Below are 27,257 nucleotides of genomic sequence, written 5' to 3'. Positions count from 1 at the left end.
AATTTTCAAATGCCTGGACTTTATTAATTAATAATATTTAATCTCTTTTATCAATTTATGAATTTATATCAGTTAAAGCTCTCTGGTTGTCACATTCAGACTTGTTTTTCTATATGATATTAATAAAACCGTAATAAATTATTTAAGACAAAATTCGAATTTTTTATTTATATTTCCCTGGTGAACTATTTCAAAATTAACATTAAAAAGTTCAATCGCTTTTTATTTTTTCAAAATTGCACGTCGATTTTCTGCCGATTAGGCCTTCCGCTGACTATAGAAGAGGCAAAAATTAGGCATATTTGATGGCCTCGTATTAAAAGGACACTGTCAATGAATGACATGCGCAGTAACGCTCTCGATTTTAGACACGGCACTTGATATTGTTATGACGGGAGCCATTATGGAATGTACGGTATGGAGATGATTTCGATATTTTAGCTATTTATTTGCAAGTTTTGATTGTTCTTAGTTATCCTCCATCTTATTCTAATAAAACTTTGGGTGATCGTGCTTTCTCGCGCGCCGCGCCTAAATTATGGAACAATCTTCCTCTTGAAGTTAGATGTTCCAATTCTATTTCATCTTTTAAATCTAAGCTTAAGACACTTTTTTAATAAGGAATTATTTTCATTGATATTTTTCTTATTTGTATGTATATTTTTGTTGATTTCTTTTTCTAATTATGTATGTATTTGAATTTATAATGATTTAGTTTATCAGTTGTTTGTGATGCGCATTTGAGTATTTATTTAATTTGCGCAATACAAAATAAAGTTGTTATTATTATTATTATTATTATTGTTATTATTATTATTATTTGTTCAAATAAACAGAGCTGTTTACAAAGCTAATATATTTTCAAAGGAAGGTGATCCAAGCGATAAAAAGCGTCGAAAATTGAACACTGACCGCTTACGTCCCCTTCCATTGGACTTTCAATTAACAACTCTTCGTTCACACACGTCTTCGTCACTTGACAAAAGGAAAGGACAAATACAAAAGTATATTATAACCCATCACTGATACGAATATTGAATCTGAACCAGGCTTTTAACGTGAAATAGGAGAATTAGACAAAGTTTGATGCAAAAACTAGTACTTTTGTGGAATAGTGTTTTCATTGTTATTATTTTTTCCCTGCTTGCCTGCTTGCCTGCTTGCCTGCTTGCCTGCTTGCCTGCTTGCCTGCTTGCTTCCTCATAAAGAATTAAATACATTAAGAGAGAATTCATTTCATATTCAAGCAGTGAAGAAAGGCTGTTGTATAAGGCTAAAATCTCGTCATTCAGAAAGTTTAACTTGTTTGGAAGTTGAGATGACCGATGAAAGTGGAATCAAAGTGTTAACCCAAAGCAAAAATTTTATTCAAAAGTGAGGTTTAGGCCTTCATTTGCTTATTTCCCATATATTTTCTATAAAAAAACCTTGACAAAGCAACATTCTAACACAAATGCAACAAAACATCTTTGTACAATTGAAAATACCGCTTCAAACAGGCATTTTCATAGTACTGACATCAGTTCCTAACTGTTTAAAAACGTTTTGAGTATTAAACCAAACGAAAATTGGGATCAAAACTCATACGAAGGTCTAGTTTTTGGCGCTTTTTGTCATTATTGCTCATTATTGAAAAATCCTCTTAATGTTTTAAGAATGTCTCCAGTTTCTTTACTAATCAAATGATAACTTTCTAATAACTTTCGGGAGGACAGTTAGCTGTGACCTGACTTTGCGTGCATGTGAGCATGTGCAAGTGTAATTTCACAGCTTTACGACATTTTATTTAAAAAAAAGAGTTTATTTTTGAGTTAATTTTGACATGTATCTTGATGTTTATTTTAATTGAATTATCTTCATCTGAAAGACTATTAATTTCGTTCTGTTTATATTATGATATTCAGCTATCGTCCTTCAATCTGACCATTCTTCATCATCATCGTCATCCCAGTCATCATCATCGTCGTCTTCATCATCATCTTCATCTAGGGAAAAGATTCTAAGTTATTTTCTTTCATTTGGTTAACAACGTTTATTGGGTATCAATCAGGAAGGAAGATTACACAGGGAAAAAAACCGGATTCCCAAATTGGGAATTTGTTGGGAATTTCCATGAATTTCCAACGAATTCCCATCCAATTCCCAGAGAGAACGAAATTGGGAATGTGGCACTGATTCCCAATGTTAGTTTGTTGGGAATTTTGTTTTTCTATTGGGTATTAGAAGGAAATTCCCAGCAATAAATCCCAACTTTGTTGTTCGAATTGGGAATTCAAGGAAATTCCCAACAATTCCCAATTTGGGAATCCTTTTTTTTTCCCCTGTGTTACGGGACTCTAGATCCCATGCTGGGCATTTCCCTTTTGACTAACGAATTGTCTTGGAAAATTAATACAGTTATAGCAGAAAAAATTGATAGCTAGTGAACGGAGAACGGCCAAAAAATAATCAGTGGAGTCCAAACAAACAAAAGTCCCTGAGGTGTGCCGAGCAGTAGCACACACATTTTGAATTGAAAATATGGTATAAGAAGCAGCAAATGCAACAGTATTTTAAGGAATAAGATTACACTTTATAGCCAAGTTTTGATGTTTCCTACGTCATCTTCAGTAGACATGTACAAGGGAAAGTGCGGTTTATCATAATGATAAGGTCCGTCTATATATAATCAACTGCACTCTCGCTCTTAAAATTACGGTTGATTAGACTGTACAGTAGAAATGTACAAGAGAGAGTGCGGTTGATTATACTGTACAGTAGACGTGTACAAGAGAGAGTGCGGTTGATTATAATGATAAGATCCATCTATACATAATCAACCGCCCTCTCGCTTGTCAAGTTTTAAAAAATGTCATTTTACTTCCTTAAAATCGAAGATATGCTTCTTCACACTTAACTCCAAGATCATTTTCACCACAAATCGTTAATTTCTAGCGCGCTGATTGGCTATTTTTTATGATCAATAAGAGAACAGGCAAATAAGCTGACGTCAACGAGCGCGCGCTCTTTTCGTTGGTTGTTTTGATCACTAAAAAACATGGAACAAATACGTGTTAGTGATTTTTTTGTACACTTACCAGACGAATGCATGGCCCTTGATCGTTGATCCATTGCTCTGGCCAATGCTCCTCCCATCCCACCTTGGCTAAGGGCAGGACTTTGCTTAGGCAGAGCTGATCTGTCAATCTAGAAATGGGCAAGTTTAAATGAGCTGTAGTTTGGATAAATTTGGATAGATGTTTACAGTTTGGTAGAGTAGAATCCATTTGACTGCTCAGTTTATCTATCCGTTTCTGTCTTCGATTTAATAAAACAGTCAACAAGGTTATATTTTTGACTGGCGTCACTTCAAAAACCAACATATTTAGTTCACAGAATATATATCAAAAATTACTGTGAACGAATAAATTACTACCTCACCTTTTTCAGTTTTGTCCCTGCTAAGATGCTGTCCATCAGTGAACCAGCCGCTGAACTTAAGCCAGTTCCGACCATTTGGACAATATTACCTGCACCCATAGACCCATCCATAGACTCGGGGAAGTCCATCAAGAATGCTTGTGGAGACCCTTCTGGAAACATTGGAGGTGGAGGCGGCGGTGGAGGGGGTGGCGGCGGTGGCGGGTTTGCAGCATTCGTAGGTGGAGATGGTGAAGAAGGCGGTTCTGCAACTGGTGGAGAATCTGGAACCTGTAATGACGGTGCAGCAATTGGTGAATAATTTTGTTTGAGTGTTGCAGTTGGTCTAGAACCCGTAACACTCTCTGACCCCGTATCATCACTACGTTCATATTGAAGAAATGTGTCTTGCGTTGAAGCAGCAGCGTTCGCAGGTATCGGTCTAGAAAAAGACCCTACAGAGTGCGGAAATGGCTGCATTGAAATCGATGAAGATCGTTGAGATGGTGGAGCTGTTGGTTGTGATGGCGGTGGTGGAGGTGGAGGTTTTGGTGGTGGGGAAAGACCAGTTGGTTGAACTACAGCTGGATCCACTGGCTCCAAATACACCAGTTCAGATGGCTCCGGTTTGTGGACAACTTCGTAAATATGATGCACCTCGTCTTGCATAGCTTTGCCTAAGAAGGTGAGCATATAATAAAGTTAACAAAAATAATGGGATTAACCGGTGGATTTCACAGAGTGGCTCTTCTTCCGTTAATGAAATAGACCTCTCGCATGTGACGTCAAAGCAGCTCAATTTGGAGGACAAAACAAAAGAATTTTAATCATGAGAATGAGGAAGCCATTGTTATGTCCTCCAGACTGAGCTGCATCCCTGCAAGGGGTCTGTCTATTACGGGGTAACGTCACGCAAAAGCTGAAAAGGTCTATTCAGAAAGTCCTTGGACGCAAACACATTAACTTACCTGGAGTTTGTTGTCGAAGTTGAAGACCAGTCTGAGGTACATCGGCTTGGGAATATATATCTGATGGTGAACTAACAGGATTCGAAGTTGTCGACTGTTGATCAGATTTCTCTGGTTTCTTGCGCTTAAGGAAACTGAAGAATCCTATAGAAATTCAAAGCGTAAAAATATTTTTGCAGCTTTTTGTAGCCGCAGGCTTTTGCCTTCCTTGGTAATGCTTGCAACCCAACAATAAATCGTGAAGGACGTCAAGATTAAATTGAATGAAAATGACTACTACAAAGTGTAATTTTTGAATTAGCAATTCAGCTGCCACAAGATATGCACCTATTTAAGGCAATAGGCGATAGACGAAAGGCAATTAGTGGAGATAGGTCATTCCAAGAGCAGCAGTAAGGGGGACTCGCGATCACCATTCGGAATCGCCCGGGAATTACCCGTGTTAATGCACTAGCGTCCCCCGCGGGAATTACCCGTGTTCTGTTATATGTTGTGCGAATGTTAAGATATTTGTCTTATATATGCATGAATGTAAAAAGTTCACCAATTAGTAGAGTGTACAGAGTCCCATTTCCCCGGCAACCACTTTCGGCTACCTTTTTTTGTGTCCCAAAAGATGCGTATGCGTGTCCCAAAAGATGCGTATGCGTGTCCCCAAAAGATGTGCGTGTCCCAAAAGATGTGCAGCCGCGTCCCAAAAGATGTGCATGCGTGTCCCCCAAGACGTGCATGTGCTAAAAAAGTGTCTTAGAATGTTAACAATAAGGTTAAATCTTTGTAAGGATGTGCTATTCGAAAAGTGTCTTAGAATGTTAACAATAAGGTTAAATCTTTGTAAATATATGCTATTCGAGTGTATCGTTTGTCAGCACCTCGACTACCTTTTTTTGTGTTCCCAAAAGATGTGCATTGCTGTCCCCAAAGATGTGCAATCGTGTCCCCAAAAGAGTGTATGCGTGTTCCAAAAGATGTGCGTGTCCCCTATCGACGCCGTGGTAGTTGTGCCAAAGTCGCTACGTAGCCCGGTAGGCGAATTCCTTGTATTGTCTTTTGCGCTCGGTAGAGACCTTCCAAGATTTCCAAAAGTATTCGTATTGTCCGCTGTTTTCCCAGCATGTATGCAGCTATACCCGTAGCTATGTACAAATACATGCTATATCTGTGGACAAACAGGTATCTACCATATGGATCCATAGTGTTTGTCCATGGAATACCCTATGGATCCATTGGTGTCTAGACACAAAAAACATGTGGTTGTAGATATATATGGCCACGCCAAAGATACTATCCGAAGAGGAGATTGCAGACCTTTTGGAAGACCGAAAGAATGGTATGGGGCTGCAGAAGGTAGCTAGGAAATACGGTATAGGAATACCCAAAATACGCAGGATAGAGCAGGAAAACAATGCGACGCCTGCAATTCCAGAAACGCCACCTACGACAGATTTGCAGAAGCATTTTCTAGAAGTGCAGGATTCCTTTGCCATTGTTTTGGACGACCTAGGAAAAGCAAAGGAGGAATTGCTGGCCGAACTTGCAACCACAAAAAAAGAATTGCTAGACCGCGTGGACGATCTAGAAAAGCTTCGTGCGGAGCTGTCGTCCAAGATACAACCACCTGGTAGCGACGAGGATGGCTACTACAGCGAGGAAAACCTAGAGGACGAAGTGGAGGAAATATCCACGAAGATAGACTGGCAAATAGCCGGGAATATAGTATTTGCCATCTTTGGCATTGGAGCATTGCTTTGGGCGCGCATGCAACCACCAGTGGAAAAGGTTGTCTACTACAGACATCCAGCGGAGCCGCAGAGAAATTCTAGGATTCCGGAAATGGAGTAGAGACGTGCACTAGCCGGTCTTTCTTCTTTGCTTTGGTAGTCTTTTCTCTGCCTATTTTGCAATACAAAGGCGCTGGAGATGTCCAGTCTATAGTTTGCTCTTCTAGAAAATGTCCCCAAACTGGAGTGGTTGCATGCTCCACAGTGCAGCCCTCCAATACGCACTCCGAACATAGCTCGGAAAGGAACAGTATTGTCCTTTCTTTTTTTCTGTAGGTGGTTTTGGCGTACTTCCAGCATTGGTATTCGTTCGGCTGCATATGTAGCGCCTGCATACATTCTTTGTTCGGTGGCGCTGGAACTTTCAGTAGCTTTCCTGGATTCTGCGGCATTTTGTGGTCTATTTTTCTGGCCAACTCGTGGTATGTGTCCAAGCCTGGTCCTTCCGGTACGAAGACAGTTGCTATGCCATTTTTCCACTCTAGCAATATTTCTTCTTCGGGTATGGCAGTGCGTATGTTGCCGTTGGCTTCGAACTTTCCAGCTGCAAATGCCTCCAATAGGGCTTCCGTGGCCCATGCCACAGACGTTTCTCTATTCCTCCGCAATACTACTCGGTGCCCCCTTGCCGACCAGCCAGCATCCAAGTCTCTGGGGATCGCATATCCTAGTATTTTGTAGTCTCCTGCGGGTATTTGGTCCATCCTATGCACTTTGGCTCTGGGCGTCTCTGGACCAAACGAGCTTTCTTTTCCAAAGAACAATCTACGCAGATTGTCTGTTCTTTTGGAAATCCTATCCAACAGCTTTTCGTACTTTTCCAACTCTTCTTCTATCTTTCGCCTGTCTTCTTCTTTTTGCCGCAGGATGTTTTGCTTTTGTTCCGACAGCTCTGCGTGGTATCTCTGCGTGACTTCTACCCACTCGTCGCCTTCCAAATCGTCTCGTATGTCTTCCAATCTTTGTTGTCGTTTTCTTTTGGACAGAAAGGATATCCTGCGGTCCGTAGGTACTTCCAGTATTCCGAAGAGACTCTTTTCTACTCCTATTCTTTGCGCCTTCTTCGTACGCCATATCCACTCTACGTGTTCCGTCGGAGGCAGCATTGTGGCAATGGCAGGGGCATTTGTATGCACTCGGGTGGGGAATTTGGACTCCGCCAATACCGTAGGCGAGTTTTTTTGTGTAGCAGCGCAGCGGAGCTATTTCCACAGGTTCCATACCAAGCACATCTATGCGAAATATGGGGCATTTGCGCAGGCCAAACTCTGCTATGGTCCAAAGTACACATCGTTCCCATTTGTCGTTGCCACGAACTCGCACTCCGGCTATGCGTCTGGTTTCCAAATTACAGTACCAAGCTAGGAATATTTCTTTCGTCTCCTCGCAGCAAATGCACAAGCACCTGTCCAAATGTTCCGCAAGTGCCAACCACATATTCTTTGGCGGCTGTACTACGAATATGTCTTGCAAAGGTTCTAGTGTTTCCGCGATGGCGTTGGTGTGGGATTTGGAGAAATCTTTGCCATAGATGGATATTTCCACTCTGGTGCATCCTCTTTTTTGCACGTCTGGGCGTAGGAATGTTCTACGCAAATGGTCGTTGGGGCAATCCACGTACTCTGCCAACTTTGCTCCTACTGGGTTTTGCACTTCTCCGGCTTCGAAGTTCGACACTATCTTGTTGTATATTTTGGTTCTCTTTCCGTCTTCCATCCAAGTACAAACATGGTTCCCGACGGCATGCGTATTGTCCAAAATGGTACCTTCGCGCCAACCAACTTCTCCTTGTTCTTTGTAGCCCATTTGCCGCAGTCTGCGCACCAATGCAGCTCTGTCCAAAGTACCGGAGAAATCCTGTGTGTAGTCCACGGAGTAGATGCCATATCCTTGCCCATACAAAGCCATGGAGAATTTGCGTACGTTTTCCCCGACATCTTCTATTTGCAGCTCCGAAGTGTCTACTTTGGCCACGAAGTATCCAGCAGGATCTGTGTTGTGTATTCCATACCATTTGCCTTTGGCATTGGAGCGCTCTTCTATCTTTGCGATGTTTTCTACGATCTTTCCCTGCTTGCAGGTATGTACGATACTCGTGGGCAGAAACCCACCAAATGCCACTGTTGCTGCCGTAGATATCTGCGCAACTATTGTCTTTGCATTTCTGCAGAGCAGCTTCTTGCCATACAAATTCTCTTCCGCAACGAAACCATATACGAATATGTCGTCTACGAATGGCGGCAATCCTTCCAGCGGCTGCAAACTGGTAGTACCTTCGTTGTTGCGTAGGTAGTCGCATTTGGATATGTCCGGCAGCAAGTTCCCGTCGCATGCATTGTCCAGCAGCAAATGCGCCAACACTCTGCTCTTTGCACGTATGCCCATTTCTTGCAATGTAACCGAAATACTCTTGGGAGTCCATGTCTATATCTAGGAGTAGAAGGGTTTTGGCTACTACTATGGGGGGATGTCGCAGTACAAAAAATACGTCTACCAGGAATGCCTTAGGGAGCCCGTCTGGCGGGCGCCCTTGCACATCTTTTGGAACACGCATACACTCTTTTGGGAACACAAAAAAAGGTAGTCGAGGCGCGGACAATCCATACACTCTACTAGCATATACAAAGATTTAACCTTATTGTTAACATTCTAAGACACTTTTTTAGCACATGCACGTCTTGGGGGACACGCATGCACATCTTTTGGGACGCGGCTGCACATCTTTTGGGACACGCACATCTTTTGGGGACACGCATACGCATCTTTTGGGACACGCATACGCATCTTTTGGGACACAAAAAAAGGTAGCCGAAAGTGGTTGCCGGGGAAATGGGATTCTGTACACTCTACTAAAAGAACTTCAATAGGGGCACCGGTATCCATTCTTTCTCCTGCAGGTGCTTCCCATACCACGCATAGATTATGGGGTGCAGACCCGCTGCTAATTTCCAGGTGGTCAACCGTACAAACCCCGTTGCTGGGGCGTCGTAGTGACCATCCAACGCAACACGAAAGAATTGCGAGTCTGGATGCCCGTATCTATCATAATATTCCTTACAATCCCCCAGGCCTTTGAAGCTTGCGGGGTAACAGTGTTTCATATCCAGCGACACGTATTCGTCTTCATCGTATTCCATGTTCCACAGACCGCCGTGGCCGTGTTCTACGCAAGCTTTAGCTATGTCTTTGAACTCCTCCGGCGTGGATTTCCAACCGTTTCTTTTCTTTGCGGCTAAGAAGTCCAAACTGCGACTGCTAAGCACTTCGTCGGAGAAGTCTTCTCCTAAAGTCTCACAGGCGCTTTGAATGCGCAGCTGTTCCACTTCAGGACGATACAAAGTACCATCTTGGGTCATAAATTGACTTCCCTCCGCATCCATTAACCAAATAGAATTCTCGTGCATTAGTTCTGCAAGCGGCGACTCCTTGTAAACGCGCGTCTCCTTCTTCTTTGGGAACCTTAACTCCCTCCACGCATGTGCGTTATGCTGGTAAATTACGATAGGCGCACCCCGGCCCCCATACTTGTGCGTCCCGGAGTAAATGAAGCCGTCGGTGATGTCTTTCACGTGTATGCGCCTTTCTAAAGCAACCTCTAACTTCTTGATGTTTTCAATGGTGGCTCCTGCCCTACGAGTAGCATGCTCCCATTTCCTGATGGCTTCTCTTCTCTTCAACGTAAGCTTACCTCCCCTAGAGGAATCCTCGAAGAACTCTCTAACTAACTTACCCACGCAGTTACCCGGATGCCGCATTGGTTTGAGCTTCTTAACGTCCGGGTTCTTAATTTCATACGCACCGTAAATAACCACGGTGACCGGGTAAGCAACTTCGTAGAACAACATGTCGATGCCCACCAGCGCCCCAGGACGCGTGTCCTTGTTTAAAACGAACAGGTCCTTCCTGCCAGACGCCCGTATTGGATTCCTGCCCTTTTCTATTATCCACTCGCCGTCTAAATACTTTATAAACGTCAACTCCAGGCGGTAATTACCTTCGGGCATTAAGTCAATTATCCTTTCTGCTCTTTCCTCGCTCATCGTCTCATCTGTATCTCCCTCCATAAACGTTGTGAAGGCAAAGTCGGCGTCTAAGCGGTCCAGCACCTGAGTTCGCAGTCGGCGCACAGTCTTGTTACTAATGCTTTTGATGGTGTCCATCTATATCTAAGGAATATTTTATCCTCCGTTTGCGACACAAATATTTTAACCTTCGCAAACATAGCAGCAGTAAGGAAATCTTCGCACAACATATAACGGGACACGGGTAATTCCCGCGGGGGACGCTAGTGCGTAAACACGGGTAATTCCCGGGCGATTCCGAATGGTGACCGCGAGTCCCCCTTACTGCTGCTCCAAGATCCAAGAATAGCTGGAATGAGTTGTGTTTTTGATTCTTATTCTTGTCACGTACATAGACCTTAGTGTTTAGACTGATTCAATATACTCTTTGTATTCAACGAAACCATTTCCACGTCGGAATGACATATCGGCTATCGGTCATGACATTTTAAAAAAATAGGTGCATAAGGCTTTTGTATCCAGAATTGATTTTCTCACCTTTCTTTTTCTTGTTTACCTCTGGAAAAAAGACAAGACATCAAAAAAAAGTCAAAAAAAGGACTCGGTTTACATGGATGTTTTTGACGAATATTTCATTTAAAGTTTATCGTATCAAGTTAAATTTTTGTTAATAGTTGTTTACCTTGAAGGGTTTCATAGGTTCCCACAGTTGAGGGACTATCATTATTTAAAGAAGCTGGGGTATTTGAATCTGTTTGGTGGGGGGATTTAGGTTCTTGACCTTCCATTGCCCTCTGGACCATTGGTGGCCCAGGGTGAGGTTTTCGGACTGGTCTGGGCATGCCCATTTGGGACGGCACTTGGTACATTCCTTGCATGGTGCTCATCTGTGGGCGCATTCCTTGCATGGTGTTCATTCGAGGGCGCATTCCTTGCATGGTGCTCATCTGTGGGCGCATTCCTTGCATGGTGCTCATCTGTGGGCGCATTCCTTGCATGGTGTTCATTCGAGGGCGCATTCCTTGCATGGTGCTCATCTGTGGGCGCATTCCTGGCATGGTGTTCATTCGAGGGCGCATTCCTTGCATGGTACTCATTTGTGGGCGCATGGGGACCATTCCCTTCGTGGGTGCCATTGGACGCATTTGACTCATTTGTTGAGGCAAGCCCCGACCTAAAATAATAAAACCATTCACTTAAATACTCGATTCTTCATGACATATAATAATCACCACATAATCATGATTTATATTGTCAGCTACCACTACTACTATTATTGTCTTTATCAACATCATCATCACTATGGCATCCATCACCACCGGTATCATCATCAACATTATCATTACTATCGTCATCACCCATCACCACCACCATCATCAACAGCAACATCACTATCATCATCAGCCATCACCACCGGCATCATCATCAACATCATCATTACTATCGTCATCAGCCATCACCACCGGTATCATCATCAACATCATCATTACTATCGTCATCAGCCATCACCACCGGTATCATCATCAACATCATCATTACTATCGTCATCAGCCATCACCACCGGCATCATCATCAACATCATCATTACTATCGTCATCAGCCATCACCACCGGCATCATCATCAACATCATCATTACTATCGTCATCAGCCATCACCACCGGTATCATCATCAACATCATCACTATCGTCATCAGCCATCACCACCACCATCATCAACATCATCACTATCGTCATCAGCCATCACCACCACCATCATCAACAGCAACATCACTATCGTCATCAGCCATCACCACCACCATCATCAACAGCAACATCACTATCATCATCAGCCATCACCACCACCATCATCAACAGCAACATCACTATCGTCATCAGCCATCACCACCACCATCATCAACAGCAACATCACTATCATCATCAGCCATCACCACTACCATCATCAGCAACATCATCACTATCGTCATCAGCCATCACCACCACCATCATCAACAGCAACATCACTATCGTCATCAGCCATCACCACCACCATCATCAACGGCAACATCACTATCATCATCAGCCATCACCACTACCATCATCAATAGCAACATCACTTTCATCATCAGCAATCACCACCACCATCATCAACAGCAACATCACTATCGTCATCAGCCATCACCACCACCATCATCAACAGCAACATCACTATCATCATCAGCCATCACCACTACCATCATCAGCAACATCATCACTATCGTCATCAGCCATCACCACCGCCATCATCAACAGCAACATCACTATCGTCATCAGCCATCACCACCACCATCATCAACAGCAACATCACTATCATCATCAGCCATCACCACTACCATCATCAATAGCAATATCACTTTCATCATCAGCAATCACCACCACCATCATCAACATCATCACTATCGTCATCAGCCATCACCACCACCATCATCAACAGCAACATCACTATCATCATCAGCCATCACCACCACCATCAGCATCATCACTATCGTCACCAGCTATCGCCACCGGCGTCATCATCAACATTATCATCTCCACCATCTTCAGCCATCACCACCACCATCATCAACATCATCACTATCGTCATCAGCCATCACCACCACCATCATCAGCATCATCACTATCGTCATCAGCCATCACCACCGGCGTCATCATCAACATCATCATCTCTACCATCATGGAAATTTAAAGATAAGTTTAACCAAATGATAAGATATCTAGTACTAGGTTTAAAATACGTTGGATGGATGGATAGATGGCGCAGACTGAGAACTGTGAAGGGAACTATTTGGTCTTTTGCCATATAAAATACCTCTTCCTAGCTTGACTATCTTTTGTTGCATCCCTCCAGGAATCCCAGCTTGTGAAGGGACGTTCATGCCAGGACTTTGACCAGGCATTGCCTGGAAATTCGGGATGTAGACCATCTGCATACCTCTACCACTGGGATGTGGGATCATCATGGCTGCGTAATGTTGTTGGGTAACTGTCTTACGTTTACGATTTTCTAGAAAGAAAAGATAGCTATTGTGTAAGAACCTACGTAGCAAGCAGTTGATTTAATGTGTTCATAAAAATACAATGAATCACACCTAATACAATAGATAGAACGACAATAGATTACAATAGAATCACACCTAATACAACAGGTAGAACGACAATAGAATACAATAGAATCACACCTAATACAACAGATAGAACGACAATAGAATGCAATAGAATCACACCTAATACAATAGATAGAACGGCAATAGATTACAATAGAATCACACCTAATACAATAGATAGAACGACAATAGAATACAATAGAATCACACCTAATACAACAGATAGAACTACAATATAATTCAATAGAATCACACCTAATACAATAGATAGAACGTCAATAGATTACAATAGAATCACACCTAATACAACAGATAGAACGACAATAGAATGCAATAGAATCACACCTAATACAATAGATAGAATGGCAATAGATTACAATAGAATCACACCTAATACAATAGATAGAACGACAATAGAATACAATAGAATCACACCTAATACAATAGATAGAACGACAATAGAATACAATAGAATCACACCTAATACAATAGATAGAACGACAATAGAATACAATAGAATCACACCTAATACAATAGATAGGACGACAATAGAATACAATAGAATCACACCTAATACAATAGATAGAACGACAATAGAATACAATAGAATCACACCTAATACAATAGATAGGACGACAATAGAATACAATAGAATCACACCTAATACAATAGATAGAACGACAATAGAACACAATAGAATCACACCTAATACAATAGATAGAACGACAATAGAATACAATAGAATCACACCTAATACAATAGAACAACAATAGAATACAATAGAATCACACCTAATACAATAGATAGAACGACAATAGAATACAATGAATCACACCTAATACAACAGATAGAACGACAATAGAATACAATAGAATCACACCTAATACAATAGATAGAACGACAATAGAATACAATAGAATCACACCTAATACAATAGATAGGACGACAATAGAATACAATGAATCACACCTAATACAATAGATATGACGACAATAGAATACAATAGAATCACACCTAATACAATAGATAGGACGACAATAGAATACAATAGAATCACACCTAATACAATAGATAGAACGACAATAGATTACAATAGAATCACACCTAATACAATAGATAGAACGACAATAGAATACAATAGAATCACACCTAATACAATAGATAGAACGACAATAGAATACAATATAATCACACCTAATACAATAGATAGAACGACAACAGAATACAATAGAATCACACCTAATACAATAGATAGAACGACAATAGAATACAATAGAATCACACCTTATACAATAGATAGGACGACAATAGAATACATTGATTCACACCTAATACAATATATAGAACGACAATAGAATACAATAGATTTTCTGAATACATTACATCAACCTGAGTTCTATGTAGGTTTTCCCGATCCGAATAGTCTCCCTTCACTGTACCCTGCGCCATTTTGAAAGGAACCATGCCTGTGCATCGAAGCGAGAACTCCGGCGACCTTGTAATAATAGAAACCTTTATAACACCTCGGACAGCTTTTCACGTGCCTCTATCATTGCAAGGTGTAAGCCATTCTCGTTTCAATGCACAAGCACGGTTGCAATTCTAGATGGTGCCGGGAACTGTGAAGAGGACTTTAGATACTTTGTACCATCATGTGACGGCAGCCACTATGTTAGATGGCAAGAAGAATACAAGCATTCAACTCCCGAAAGCAAAGGAATTTTTTTGTTCTTCTATCTACCTACAGGCTGCAGTCTAAGCGTATTATGGTCGCCGGCACGCGATTGCGCATAACCTATATTGGATTGGTATGTTATGAAACACAGCGCGCACCAATTTCCCCTCTCCAATTTTAGGGCAACAAAGGTCTAAAACCACCACATATACCGAATGAGAAAATTTAAAGGCACCTATTTCTTGCCCATTCACCGTCACATGAATAATTATATCATACCTTCTCTTTTTCGCTTGAAGTCTCGGACTCGCTCCTTCACGGCCGAACGAAACAACCTTGCCTCTTCTTCGTCACAGAAATTCAGCCCTGCTCTGCAATCCTGGACGGATTTGTAAAACAACGTGAGTATTATTACGAACATTCTTTGTGCCCCAATCCATATAAGGTGTTTTTTTTTTTCAATTGGAAAATACATTTGATATTAAAATGTAAGTTGTAAAATACGTGCGCAAGCAATTGCCAATATTTCTAATCCAGCGGTTTACCAACCTATAGCACAGGTAGACCAACTTACGTGAGCATTAAACGTGTGGAACGTGGCGGTGACAGCCCTATACTTGAACTGTCGATAGAGCTCTTGTTCCCAAATAATACTTTTATTCTGTAAGGAAAAAGAAAAGATGTAAAAATAATAATAATTAACTCGTAAAGGCACTTTGAAAACTGGCGTTAATTCCCTCTCTCCTCTTCTCTCCTCCTCAAGTCCCCCCCCCCCCCCCCCAAAACCCACAAGGAACGCCTGCTCAGCACCATTAAGGCATGGCTCTTTTGAGGAAGTGATGGAAAATCAGTTATTTATTCATATCTTTGACAGTTTATAATGAATCTTTCCCAAATTTGGCTCGTAGTAGTAATTCTCCAAGGCAAGCAATTACCGCATATCTGTTACCAGGGAAACCAGGTCACGTGACCACAAGGCCGCCATCTTGGATTTTTAAACAAATCGTTTGTAGTCGTATTGAAACTACTTCAAAAGTCCTGAAAATCCATATTCCTTTTTATATTTGCAATACCTATATGGATCTAATTGGATATCTTGGAATTTATATTAAGTTTAATTTTTAGAATATTTTAAATTTTTTGGAAAATACAGAAAATATTCTAAAAATTAAACTTAATATAATTTCCAAGATATCCAATTAGATCCATATAGGTATTGCAAATATAAAAAGGAATATGGATTTTCAGGACTTTTGAAGTAGTTTCAATACGACTACAAACGAATTGTTTAAAAATCCAAGATGGCGGCCTTGTGGTCACGTGACTTAGTTTCCATGGTAACCAAGGCTCTAAGGTTCCTTCTTTTCACAAAAGACATTAACTTGCCAAGTTTGGGGAAGATTCGTAGAAAACTGGCTATGATATAGCCAAACAGTTTTTCATCTGAGAGCCATGCCTTAATGATGCTGAGTGGCTACGCAGGCTATAAAAACTTGACTTCATCTATGCGCAGGAATTCGAATGCTTCTTTCATTTGCAATCTTCAAATAGATTTTTTTTACATTCCGAATCGAAAACCCGTGGGCACCTAGATATATATTTCAAGAATGTTTACTATATCAGCCAATCAGAAGTGTTATTGTTATCTTTCCGTTATCTTGTGGTTAGAAAGTCAATTCTGATTGGCCAAAGAAGAATAGAACATTCCTAAAATATTTCTAGATGCCCACGGTTTTCAATTCGCACTGTAAACTTTATGGGAAAACATACATTCGAAAACAAAATTGATTTTTTTTTTTTGAATATCTATAAAACGAATTATGTAAGAGTACGGTTTAAAAATTGCATCGGAATCCACGGAAATTGTATCAAAACCTTAGTTTGAATTGAACATGAACCCTTCGACAATACTTTCAATACTGTTTCTGCATAAAGTGAATATTTGATTGGTAAAATGAGTAAAATAATGATGCTTTTTAAATACTGTTTCACGTCACACTTATTAGCATATTGGAAGTATAAACCTTCATAACTTAGAGACGCATCACTCAAATCAAGAAATATTTTACCATTCAACTATTTACTTCATGTAGAATCAGTACTGAAAGTATTGTCGAAGGGTTCATGTGCATTTTAAGGGTTTTAGTTTATTTATACAACATTAGCTCGCAAGCGCATATATAATCAACATTTCTTTGTCATCTTTAAAATAATAATTCTTAGCTGCTTGCCTTTCTACTGAAAGAAGGTTAGCAGAATAAAAAAGCATTTGTACCTCAATATCCACGATTCTTATGTAGTAAGATCTGGTGGTCCCATCTTTGACAAGACAGCTGACACCCACACCAAATTTGACCCATGTTGTTCTGTCTGGTTCAGGCGCCAAAAGGAGTTGGACGATTGCTGTACTGATAGACTGGGATATGTAATGAAAAGACTAATGAAAAGGTAATCCATTTTTAGGTATTTCTACAAGCATTTGCTACAATAGGTAAAACATGTTGGGTTAGCCTGGTTTTGGCTTCTAAAGGTATGAACACACGGTTCAACATTGCACGCAACAGGACTGTTGCAGCGTCTGTCTTCCCCTGAAACTTGTTGCACGCAATAAATCTGAAGTTGAATGGCGCTCTACCCTTGCAACATTGCGCGCCACAAATTTCATCGTGTGAACATGGTTGCAACATTGCATGCAACATTTTGAAAATTCCAGCCAATCGGTTTGCACCAAATTTATAACTGCTGACTAAATTACTTAGCTTAGTAGGCTGTCACAAGCGATGTTGCGTGATTTTGTTGCAACGTATGTCACCCCGATTCAAATTTGTTGTGTGCAATGTCTGCCGGCACCTTAAAAGACTCTCGTTATAATTTACCGCCATGACTCGATCTGCAATTCTCTATGTAAAGTAAAGAAAAGTATACTGTCTTTCTACAAAAAGAGATGTATTGCCTACAAATTAATAGGTAAGACTTACATATCTTTTGTTTCCTAGAATCTCTCTCACCGTGTTGTTTTCCTCCTCCGACAAAAGACACGACTGCGCATGCTTAGACGCAGCGGTCGTCATTTTCTATCAACTCTGTTTTCCTCGCTTCTCTGTACTCGTTGAAACAGCATACGAGTGATACCAGGATTGGTTGTGCCGGCATTATGACGTCGGGATATGTATTACGTGTGGTACTGAGCGCGCGCACCGTACTCTTAGACCTAGGGCAAACGTCGAACTTTCCATGCACCGAGCTTAATTACATCAAAGAATGCCGCCTCATTATCACCTGATATCCATTGTTTTTAATGAGTTGGGTGCACGGAAAGTTCGACGTTTACCCTAGGCCTTAGGCACTTCTGATCTGTAGGTCGACTTTTTTTTTCGTACGTTTCTGCGCATACTCGTCAGCACATTTTTGCAATCAGTTTTCGTTTAGTCTTCGGTAGGACTTTTTTAGAATTAAAAGACTTGCAATGGTTTTTTTTTTACAACGATCGCGCGAAGAAAGGGATTGCTAAGTCTTCCGAGCCAGAGTCTTATGACATGATTTCAATAATATATCGAAAGATTCTTACTAGTTTTAAGTTTTCTGTTGCTCAGAGTTTGCTTCCAATTAATTTGTGTATAATATTTACGTCTTCCAGTGAAGGTACATAGAATAACAAAGTGTTTGTATTGATGTTGTTATGCATTCCTTTACCGCTGTTTTATTCTTATTAATATTTTTACTCTGAAATGAGACTAGCCCTGATTAAATATTCAAAGGGTAACGCGTTCAGTCTTGTACAAATTCGAAAATGATCGTTTTTTTATTCGAAGAGGGGAAAGGTGGAGAACTCGAGGAGATCCCGAGAGGGAGATAAAGAAAGATCGGGAGGGGGAATAACGAGGGTGGAAGAAAGTAGTATAGGGAATGGGGGTTCCAGCGCAATCTCAACACGGGCAAGACCCGTGTCAAAAATCCACCTACGGAAACAACCCACTCCAAGTGTGGTTGGGGGCAACAGCGCAAATATGTTAGTCTATATATGGAGTGCGAAGATTGTAAGAGAACTTTTAAGAAAGAAGCGGATTTGAAAAAGCATTTGAAAATGAAGACGAAGTGTATGAGCAATTATGATTGTGGATGTGGTAAGAAGTTTGAGACTAAGGTTAAATTGTTTTGGCATTGTCAGGACTGTGAGTACGACTACGACGACCTAAAAAGTGCTTGGTATTAGGTATAAAATATTTCCTATTATATAGATGGAATCCCAAAGCAACTTCAGCACGGTGTCAATACCCGGTAACGGTGAGATTGACGTTAGACAGTTTTGGCGTCAGTCAGAAAGGAAGGTTAAAAGGACTCTCCGAAAAGGTATAGAAGAATTAGGAGCCCTGAAAGCGAGCATAATGGTAGAAGTAAGTTTGTTAAAAGACGAGGTAATGACGACAGCAATGTTGCGATCAAAGTCGTTAGTGATATTAGAATCCACGAATCTGGATAGGTCACTCAGTGAAGCCTTAGAAGCAATAATGGAGTCGCTGTCTAACTACACGAAAGAAGGATCGGGTTGGACAGTAGAGGAGGTTGAAGGAATAGAGATAAGTATAGCCAGGTACGTACCCATACGAGGGGGGAGTTACGTACCGCTACCAACGTGGGTAGAAAGGAAGAAGGCTATTGTAAACGTGAAGAATGAAGACAATCGATGCTTTATGTGGGCAATCAGGTCTGCACTGTATCCAGCAGAGAAGGATCCCTGTAGGACAAGTAAGTATCCCACAGATGATTTAGAGTGGGATGGTGTGGAATTTCCCATGCAGTTGATAGACATCCCCATATTTGAGGAAATAAACGATCTAGCAATTAACGTTTACGGAGTCAGAGAGCAGACGATAGTACCGTTAGTTCTGTCAAAAAGTAAAGGAGAGCGCGTACATTTATTCTACCACGGCGGACACTACTCATGGGTTAAACACATTAGCAGACTATTCTACAGACATACTAAGCACAAAGGCAAAAAGTACTTCTGTGACTGCTGCTTGCTGTCATTTACATCCTTAAATACCCTAAAGAAACACGATGAGATCTGCCGCGGAGTCGAAGAAGTGGCGCAACGGATCCAGATGCCCACCAACAAAGAGCTTTCATACGCAGACCATCAAAAGCAGATGCAAGTGCCTTACGTGATATATGCAGACTTCGAAGCGTTGATAACTAAGGAAGAGCAGAAACGTGGCGCCACGAATAAGGTAGGATTACACGAGATCTGCTCCTTTGGTTACATAGTAGTCAGATCAGACGGTAAAGCAAACCCTCCTGTGATTTACCGAGGTAAGAACGCAGCTAATGAGTTTCTAGAAGCATTGCGAGAAGAGGAGGGAGAGATTAGAGAACAATTAAGATGTCCAAAGAAGATGGAATTTACCAAAGAGAACCAGGAGGCTTTTAACAAGGCAAAAAAATGCTACATTTGCCAACATACGCTTCTTCAGTTTGGAAGACGAGCCAAGAAAGCGTGGGATGAAGATGGAAAGTATCTAGGAGAAGCTCATTTTAAATGCGGGAAGTATGCTAAGAAAGGTGAGAAGCCGGGAAAGCCCTCCACGCACTGCATTCACTGTCACAAAGCATTTGTTGAGGATTTCTATGTGGATAAGGTTAGGGATCACTGCCACATCACGGGTAAATACAGAGGAGCGGCTCATTGGAAATGCAATATAAACTTCAAAGTAAATCCAGACATGGAGATTCCGGTGTTCTTTCACAACCTCCGCGGTTACGACTCCCATTTGCTACTACAAGGAACAGACGGCTCCGACGTCAAATGCATACCCAACAACAAAGAGCGCTACATGTCCGTAACTGTGGGTAAGCTAAAGTTCTTAGATTCGCAGCAGTTTATGGCGGACTCCTTAGCAAACCTCGTAAAGTATAACACCAACTTTCCCATTTCCAGTCAATACGGCGCGGAAAGGAAAGGAGTCTACCCATACGAATACATGGACTCCTGGGATCGATTCAAAGAACCCCTACCACCCAAAGATCGCTTCTACAGCACCCTAAACGAGTCTGGTATAAAGGATGAGGAGTACCAGCATGCGTTAGACGTGTGGGAAAAGTACTCCTGTGAGAACATGGGTGACTACCACGACATCTACCTAAGGTCTGACGTAGTGCTGCTCGCAGATGTTTTCCAAAGCTTCAGAAAGATGGCTATGGAATATTACGGATTGGATCCCGCTAATTTCTACACGGCTCCTGGGCTCAGCTGGAGTGCTTTGTTAAAGAAGACAAATGCGCAGTTGGATCTCCTAACGGAGTACGACATGTATCGGTTTATGGAAGACGGTATTCGTGGCGGCGTATGCGGACCCAGCCGACGTTACGCCCGCGCAAACAACCCCTTAGTAGAGCACGACCCAGAGAAACCAACCACATACATTTACTACCTGGATGCGAATAACCTTTATGGTTGGGCAATGTCACAGTACCTACCTGTGAGAGACTTCGAATGGGATCCAGTGAAGCCGATAGACTTCTACATGCAGGTAGGAAAGGAGGAAGACAAGGGTTACGTTTTAGAAGTGGATCTGGAGTACCCAGAGCGCCTGCACGACGAACACAATGAGTTCCCCTTAGCACCAGAAGCGATAGAGATACCATTTAAGCAGCTAAGTCCGCTGCAAAAGCAAATGTGCCCTGGTTACAAACCGTACAGGAAACTAACTATGAACCTGATGGATAAGAAGAAGTATGTGGTACATTACCGCAACCTGCAGTTCTACGTGCGACACGGAATGCGCGTAGAGAAGATCCACAGAGTCCTAAAATTCACGCAGGAACCCTGGATGCGCCCCTACATTGACTTTAACACGCAAAAGCGTACCGCAGCGAAAAATGACTTCGAGAAAAATCTCTTCAAACTGATGAACAACAGCGTGTTCGGAAAGACAATGGAGAACATCCGCAAGCGCGTAAGCGTAAAAATAGTCAGCACCAAAGAGGAAGCAGAAGCATACGTGTCACAGCCAGGCTTCGTTAGATACGTAGAAATGCTGAACTTCTACGTGATTCACATGAAAAAGGCAAACCTCTTACTAAACAAGCCCGTTTACACAGGCTTTACGGTGCTGGATCTATCGAAGCTGCTTATGTACGAGTTCTACTACGATAAGCTTAAGCCAAAGTACGGAGACCGCTGTCGCCTCCTGTACACAGACACCGACTCCCTAATTCTAGAAGTGCAAACGGAAGACGTTTACAAAGACTGCCTCCCCGACATAGACGAGTACGACACCAGCGGTTACCCGAAGGAGCACTTCCTTTACTCTGCGAAGAATAAGAAGGTAATTGGGAAGATGAAAGACGAAATGTTAGGAAAACCCATCGTGGAATACGTGGGTCTGAAACCAAAGATGTACAGCGTGCTAAAGTTAGACGGCGTAGAAAAGAAAGCTAAAGGCGTAAAAAAAGTACGTGGTTAAGAAGGACATTACGCACGAGTCCTACCTCAACGTATTACGAACACGCAAGGAACAGCGGCATAAGATGAACAGCCTGCGCAGCTATGGTCATCAGATACATAACGTCACGCAGGAGAAGGTGTCACTGTCTGCATTTGACGGTAAGCGATGGATGTGTGATGACGGAGTGCATACGATAGCATTCGGACATCACACGATAAGCAGTTCTTCTTTGACGAACCCACGCGTGGGACCATCATGAAGATAATACAAGATGGGCTGACCCTTCTTAGTTATCGCACTTCGGATCTGGTAAGTTTCCAAAGACCAATTAGGATCCGTAGCTCTTTTGGATCCTCCTTCTAATTCACCCGGCTCATAGAGATATCGAACCGTGACATTACCTAATTTCTTTTCATGGGGGAAGACCGCCCTCGAACTTCTGATGAAGGACTTGTGTTCCACGTGTTTCTTTTTTATGGCATCCCTGGGTTTCATCCCCGTAGCCCTGGCCGCCTCGTTGTTCAAAGCCGCGACGACCTGGGGGAGCCTCTGAGTCCATTCCCTGTTGCGTTTGGAGGGATCTTCCAGCTCTTTCCAATACTGGTACCCAAAGAGACGCTCGGCCAGGGTTTTATTAAATCTTTCGACGATGCTCTGACCCCTGTGGTACTCAGCTTCGGCTCTCCTAATCTTAGTGCTGTGGTCTTTCAGGGTCTTAGTAACCACGCCCATAAACTCTGTCCCCGCATCCACTTGCAGCAGCTTAGGCCATTTCAAGACGCGCTTATAAATCCTACCTAGGGCTTCTGCGACTTCCCCAGAATCCTTGCTGGTTATGGGTTCGGCGTCCTTGTATCTGCTTGCGATATCAACTACGGTCAAAGCGTATCTATAGATCTTTTTTCTCACCTTATCGTGCGGCAAGAAAAGCAAATCCGCCTGATGAACTTCATTGGGGGTATTTACGGTGAAGCTGGGCCTGGGAATGTACTTAGGCACGGGAAGATAAACCTGCCAGAGGGTTTGTTTTTTCAACCAGTTCTTAGCCGTTTCGTCTGATACCCTGGCCGCGGTCGCGAGTTTCTTGATAGCTGACGCTCCTCTCCGATAGCCTTCCGGCCCATAGTAAATCCTTTTAAGTTTGTCCTCTACGCGGCCCATTATATGAATTCCAAAACAAGATTGATCTTACGTCCGTTAAAATCCACCGTCTTTCCGTCCACTTTAATGGTGATGTTTATGCTTTCTACCAAATTAGATAAGTCATAGCTCAAAGAAATGGGAGTGTATTCTACTGGGTCAAATGGATTACCTTGGGGCAGAAACTTGGACATAAGAGAAGACTTTTCTCCATTGTTGTAACTATGGACCAAGTCGCAATAGACTTCATAAGAGGATGCGACTTTCCATTTCACATCATATGTACTGCCGCTATTTATCGTGGTACTAGTAAGGCCCAGGAGTTCTACCAATGAACTGTCCTTTAGATTGGCGCTCCCATTATTTTTCTTGAATGTCATTTCATGGGGCAATCCTGTGGTAAGAGTATATCCATGCTTTGCTAGCTCCTTAGCCAGTGTTATGGGGGTGTAATGGGAATCTGGTATTTTTGGTTTGGTGGAAGTCACGACGACAAAGCCATTAATTAAATTATACCAAGAATTGTACAAAGAGCAACTAACCAGCCGAACCCTTTCCGCGCGGATGGGAGGATTCAGATAAGTAGTAAAGTTATTCTTGTCGCTTTCCAAAAAGACGATCATATATTACAGGGGACAAGTCCCCTTCTAGTGATCTGAGCGCAGCTCAGAGCAGATACGCCAAAGCTACGCCTCCCGCCAGCCCTGCGACTCCTACGAAGACCAACTCACTATCTTTTTGTTTCTTAGAAGGCTGGTAGTAATTCTTGAACTGAGGCTTTCTTAACCTAAAGTCGGGGTGTGCTTGCGCATAAAGTTTGAAGGCGTAGTCTGTGTTTTCAAAGTTCTTATCCGCCTGCATTTTGTCTTGGTAGTTCTTATCCAACCAATCCCTGTAAGCTTGTCTTTTTTCATTCCAAGCCGCCACATCCCTTTGATATTTCTCCAGCGCTAAGTCGTGTCTCTTCCTTTCGGCGGCCAAATCTCCGCTTTTGTCGCCTCTAACTAATCTATCCAAATATTGACCACCATAATTAGCTCCAGTGAATGCTAAAGCTGCAATAACTCCACCTGCGACCACGCTAGCCATATATATTACACCGTAGGTAGGTACTTTTCCTTTCGTAGGTAATCCTTTAGCATGATAGCCCCGCCTACGGCAGCGGTCATCTTAGCAAAGTTAGCGAAGCTCTTGCTTGGGTCTTCAGTAAAGTCTTCTTTGAGCACTTTCTTACCTACCCAACCAATACCCGCAACAATAGAAGTAATGATAGCTGCTTCTTCAACAGTTTTCAACAACGCGGTCGACATTATATTACAAAGCGAGAAGGTTATTCCATTTCAGGGATCTTACTTTTTCTAACCTCCACAGGTGCGTGATATGTTGCGGCCTCCCACTTTACTTTTGGCTTCGTAGCCCGCCATTGTAAGTAGAGGCTGCCTGCTGCTATAGCGACTCCTAACGCGCCAATGACGTACCCAGGATTGATAAAGGATTCCTCTTCTCTTTCCTCCACCTTTTCCTCCTTCTTTGCTTTGTTCTTTTTATTCATCTCCGCGAGCTTCTTTCCGGCAGCGACTCTGCCCGGAGATTTAGCCTTGGTAATCTTGGTATCTTCTACGGGAGCCTTTTCTGGTTGTTCTTCGGTGTCACTCATCTTATATTAAGGGACTTGAAGGACTTGACAAGTAACTTGATGACGACTTGACAATGACTTGGCAATGACTTGACAACGACTTGACTAAGTACTTGAGAATGACTTAAGGACGACTTGACTAAGTACTTGAGGTGACTTGACAACGACTTGACTAAGTACTTGAGAATGACTTAAGGACGACTTGACTAAGTACTTGAGGTGACTTGACAACGACTTGACTAGGTACTTGAGGCGACTTGATCAGGTACCTCAGTAAGTGCTGCCTGGAAGACCTTTTCGACTTCTCTGTCCTTCTTGAAGTCCTTCCAAGATGTTCCGAAGGAACCTAGTACCTCCTTCAAGTCGACGTGCTGAGCTACGTGAAGTGCCGCAGAGGCGACTGCCATTAACTTACCGCACTTCAAAGACAACCACCCACAGGTTATCTTAAGTTCTTGGGCGATGACATAGTCCTCGCTAATGTCCTTCCGCAGTTGCTCCACGTCGTCTATAGGCAGTGCAAGTCCAAGCAATTTAGTTGCAAGTCGGATAGCGGAGTCTGCGACGGCGTCTGTGGTCTTACTTGCAAGGGCAGCCTCGTACCTTTTATGGAACTTTTTGACTTCCTCTTCCGGCAGCTTATTAACCTGCTCATGGGTAAGTTCCTTACCTATCATTTCTTTACACTTCCCAGAAGACACAAGAATGTTAAGTTGTTCCTTGAGGTTACTTTCGTCTAACTGCGTGGGGACTTCATCTAAGAGCTGCTCAATCTCCATATACATTAACGTCATAAGGAAACCTCAAAGAGAAAATCATTTTGGAATGTTGGTGCGTCTTTAAATGCCGCATGTATTCGTGCAGCTGTTCCTTGCTTATCTCGCCGCCGTAGTCGCTTAAAATGGTTTCCAGGTCAGACTTACTGGGTGTATAAAATACTACGAGAGAGCCTATGTTTTCCCTAAAGGGTTTAGAGACACTGGTAAGCTGCTGGGAAAGCAACCAAACGCTGATATTGTCGTGTCTGCCGCTGAAAGCGAGCTTCACTAATTCGGAGGTGCGCTTTTTTACGTCGTCCCCGCAGGCAATGTCATCCAGTATGAGTAAAGTCTGCGTATCTTTAGGGAATTGCTTGTGCCAGAACTTCAAATGGCTGGATAACTCGTTAGGATCTAAGATATCTACGAAGAAGTCGTCATCTTTCACTCCTATACCCGTCCAGGTGCGGTTATTCACGTAGGTGGGACAAAGCAGCACTATGTAGTCAAAGCGGCATCTAAAGGGTCCTAATAGCTGCTCTACCACGAACTGGGTCTTTCCGCAGCCGGTGGGTCCTACTATCAGAGCGTTACAAGGCATGTGATCTGGGTTCATATATAGATGGAACCAGTGGAAGCAGTAAGAAGGATTACCGCCGACGCAAAGGATAAAAGAGACACCATAGAAATGCAAAGGGAAGAGATAGACCGGTTAAAAGAGCGCGTACAGGAATTGTACGATGAAATGTGTGGTCTGAAGCGTGCAGAACGGTTTGGCGCGCTTTTGACAATGGCGGGCTGGGCTAAGGAGTCCATTAAGGACTTCATTCGATATCCCCCATAGATATATGGACTGCATTACGTGCGAACTACCTGCTGACTGCATCATCGTTACCCCTCCGACGCCCCGTAAGAAACACAGCTGCTGTCACTGTAATAAGGTATTCTCTGAAGAAGACTTCGTTGGACATTGGTGTCCCGCGGATACTAAAGCACAAAGGACTTTAGACGACGTTCGAGAAGAGTAAGAGGTCGCAAAGAAGATCTTACTAAGCCCCAGCAAGAGGAATTAGCATAGGTCTTTCTTTTTTATTGTTATTTTGTTAAATGCTGCAAAGAGGTCTCAAGTAAGGGTCTATTTTTTATTGTTATTTTGTTAAATCATCACGATCGAAGAATGGTTAACATGATTATCTTTTTGCTGGTTTCAACAATGAGAAAGAATGATACCTCATCTTTTAATGGGGGCTTAACAAAATAACAATAAAAAATAGACCCTTACTTGAGACCTCTTTGCAGCATTTAACAAAATA

General features: G+C 42.4%; 1 long non-coding RNA gene across 1 annotated transcript; it reads left to right on the top strand.

The window, feature by feature from the left end:
* Positions 1-3,682: 3,682 nt before the first annotated feature.
* LOC148910137 (uncharacterized) lies at positions 3,683-18,253 on the top strand. The gene is made up of 5 exons (XR_016120126.1): positions 3,683-4,084; positions 13,035-13,165; positions 15,265-15,366; positions 17,345-17,413; positions 17,962-18,253. It is a non-coding gene; the product is annotated as an uncharacterized LOC148910137 (long non-coding RNA).
* Positions 18,254-27,257: the final 9,004 nt, after the last annotated feature.

Source organism: Actinia tenebrosa, unplaced genomic scaffold (assembly GCF_029948245.1).
Source record: "Actinia tenebrosa isolate PJP-AT-01 unplaced genomic scaffold, QUT_ActTen_1.0 PGA_scaffold1__47_contigs__length_23844297, whole genome shotgun sequence".
NCBI lineage: Eukaryota > Metazoa > Cnidaria > Anthozoa > Actiniaria > Actiniidae > Actinia > Actinia tenebrosa.
Note: the sequence above shows the minus strand (reverse complement) of the source record. Positions and strands in the feature narration are given on the sequence as shown.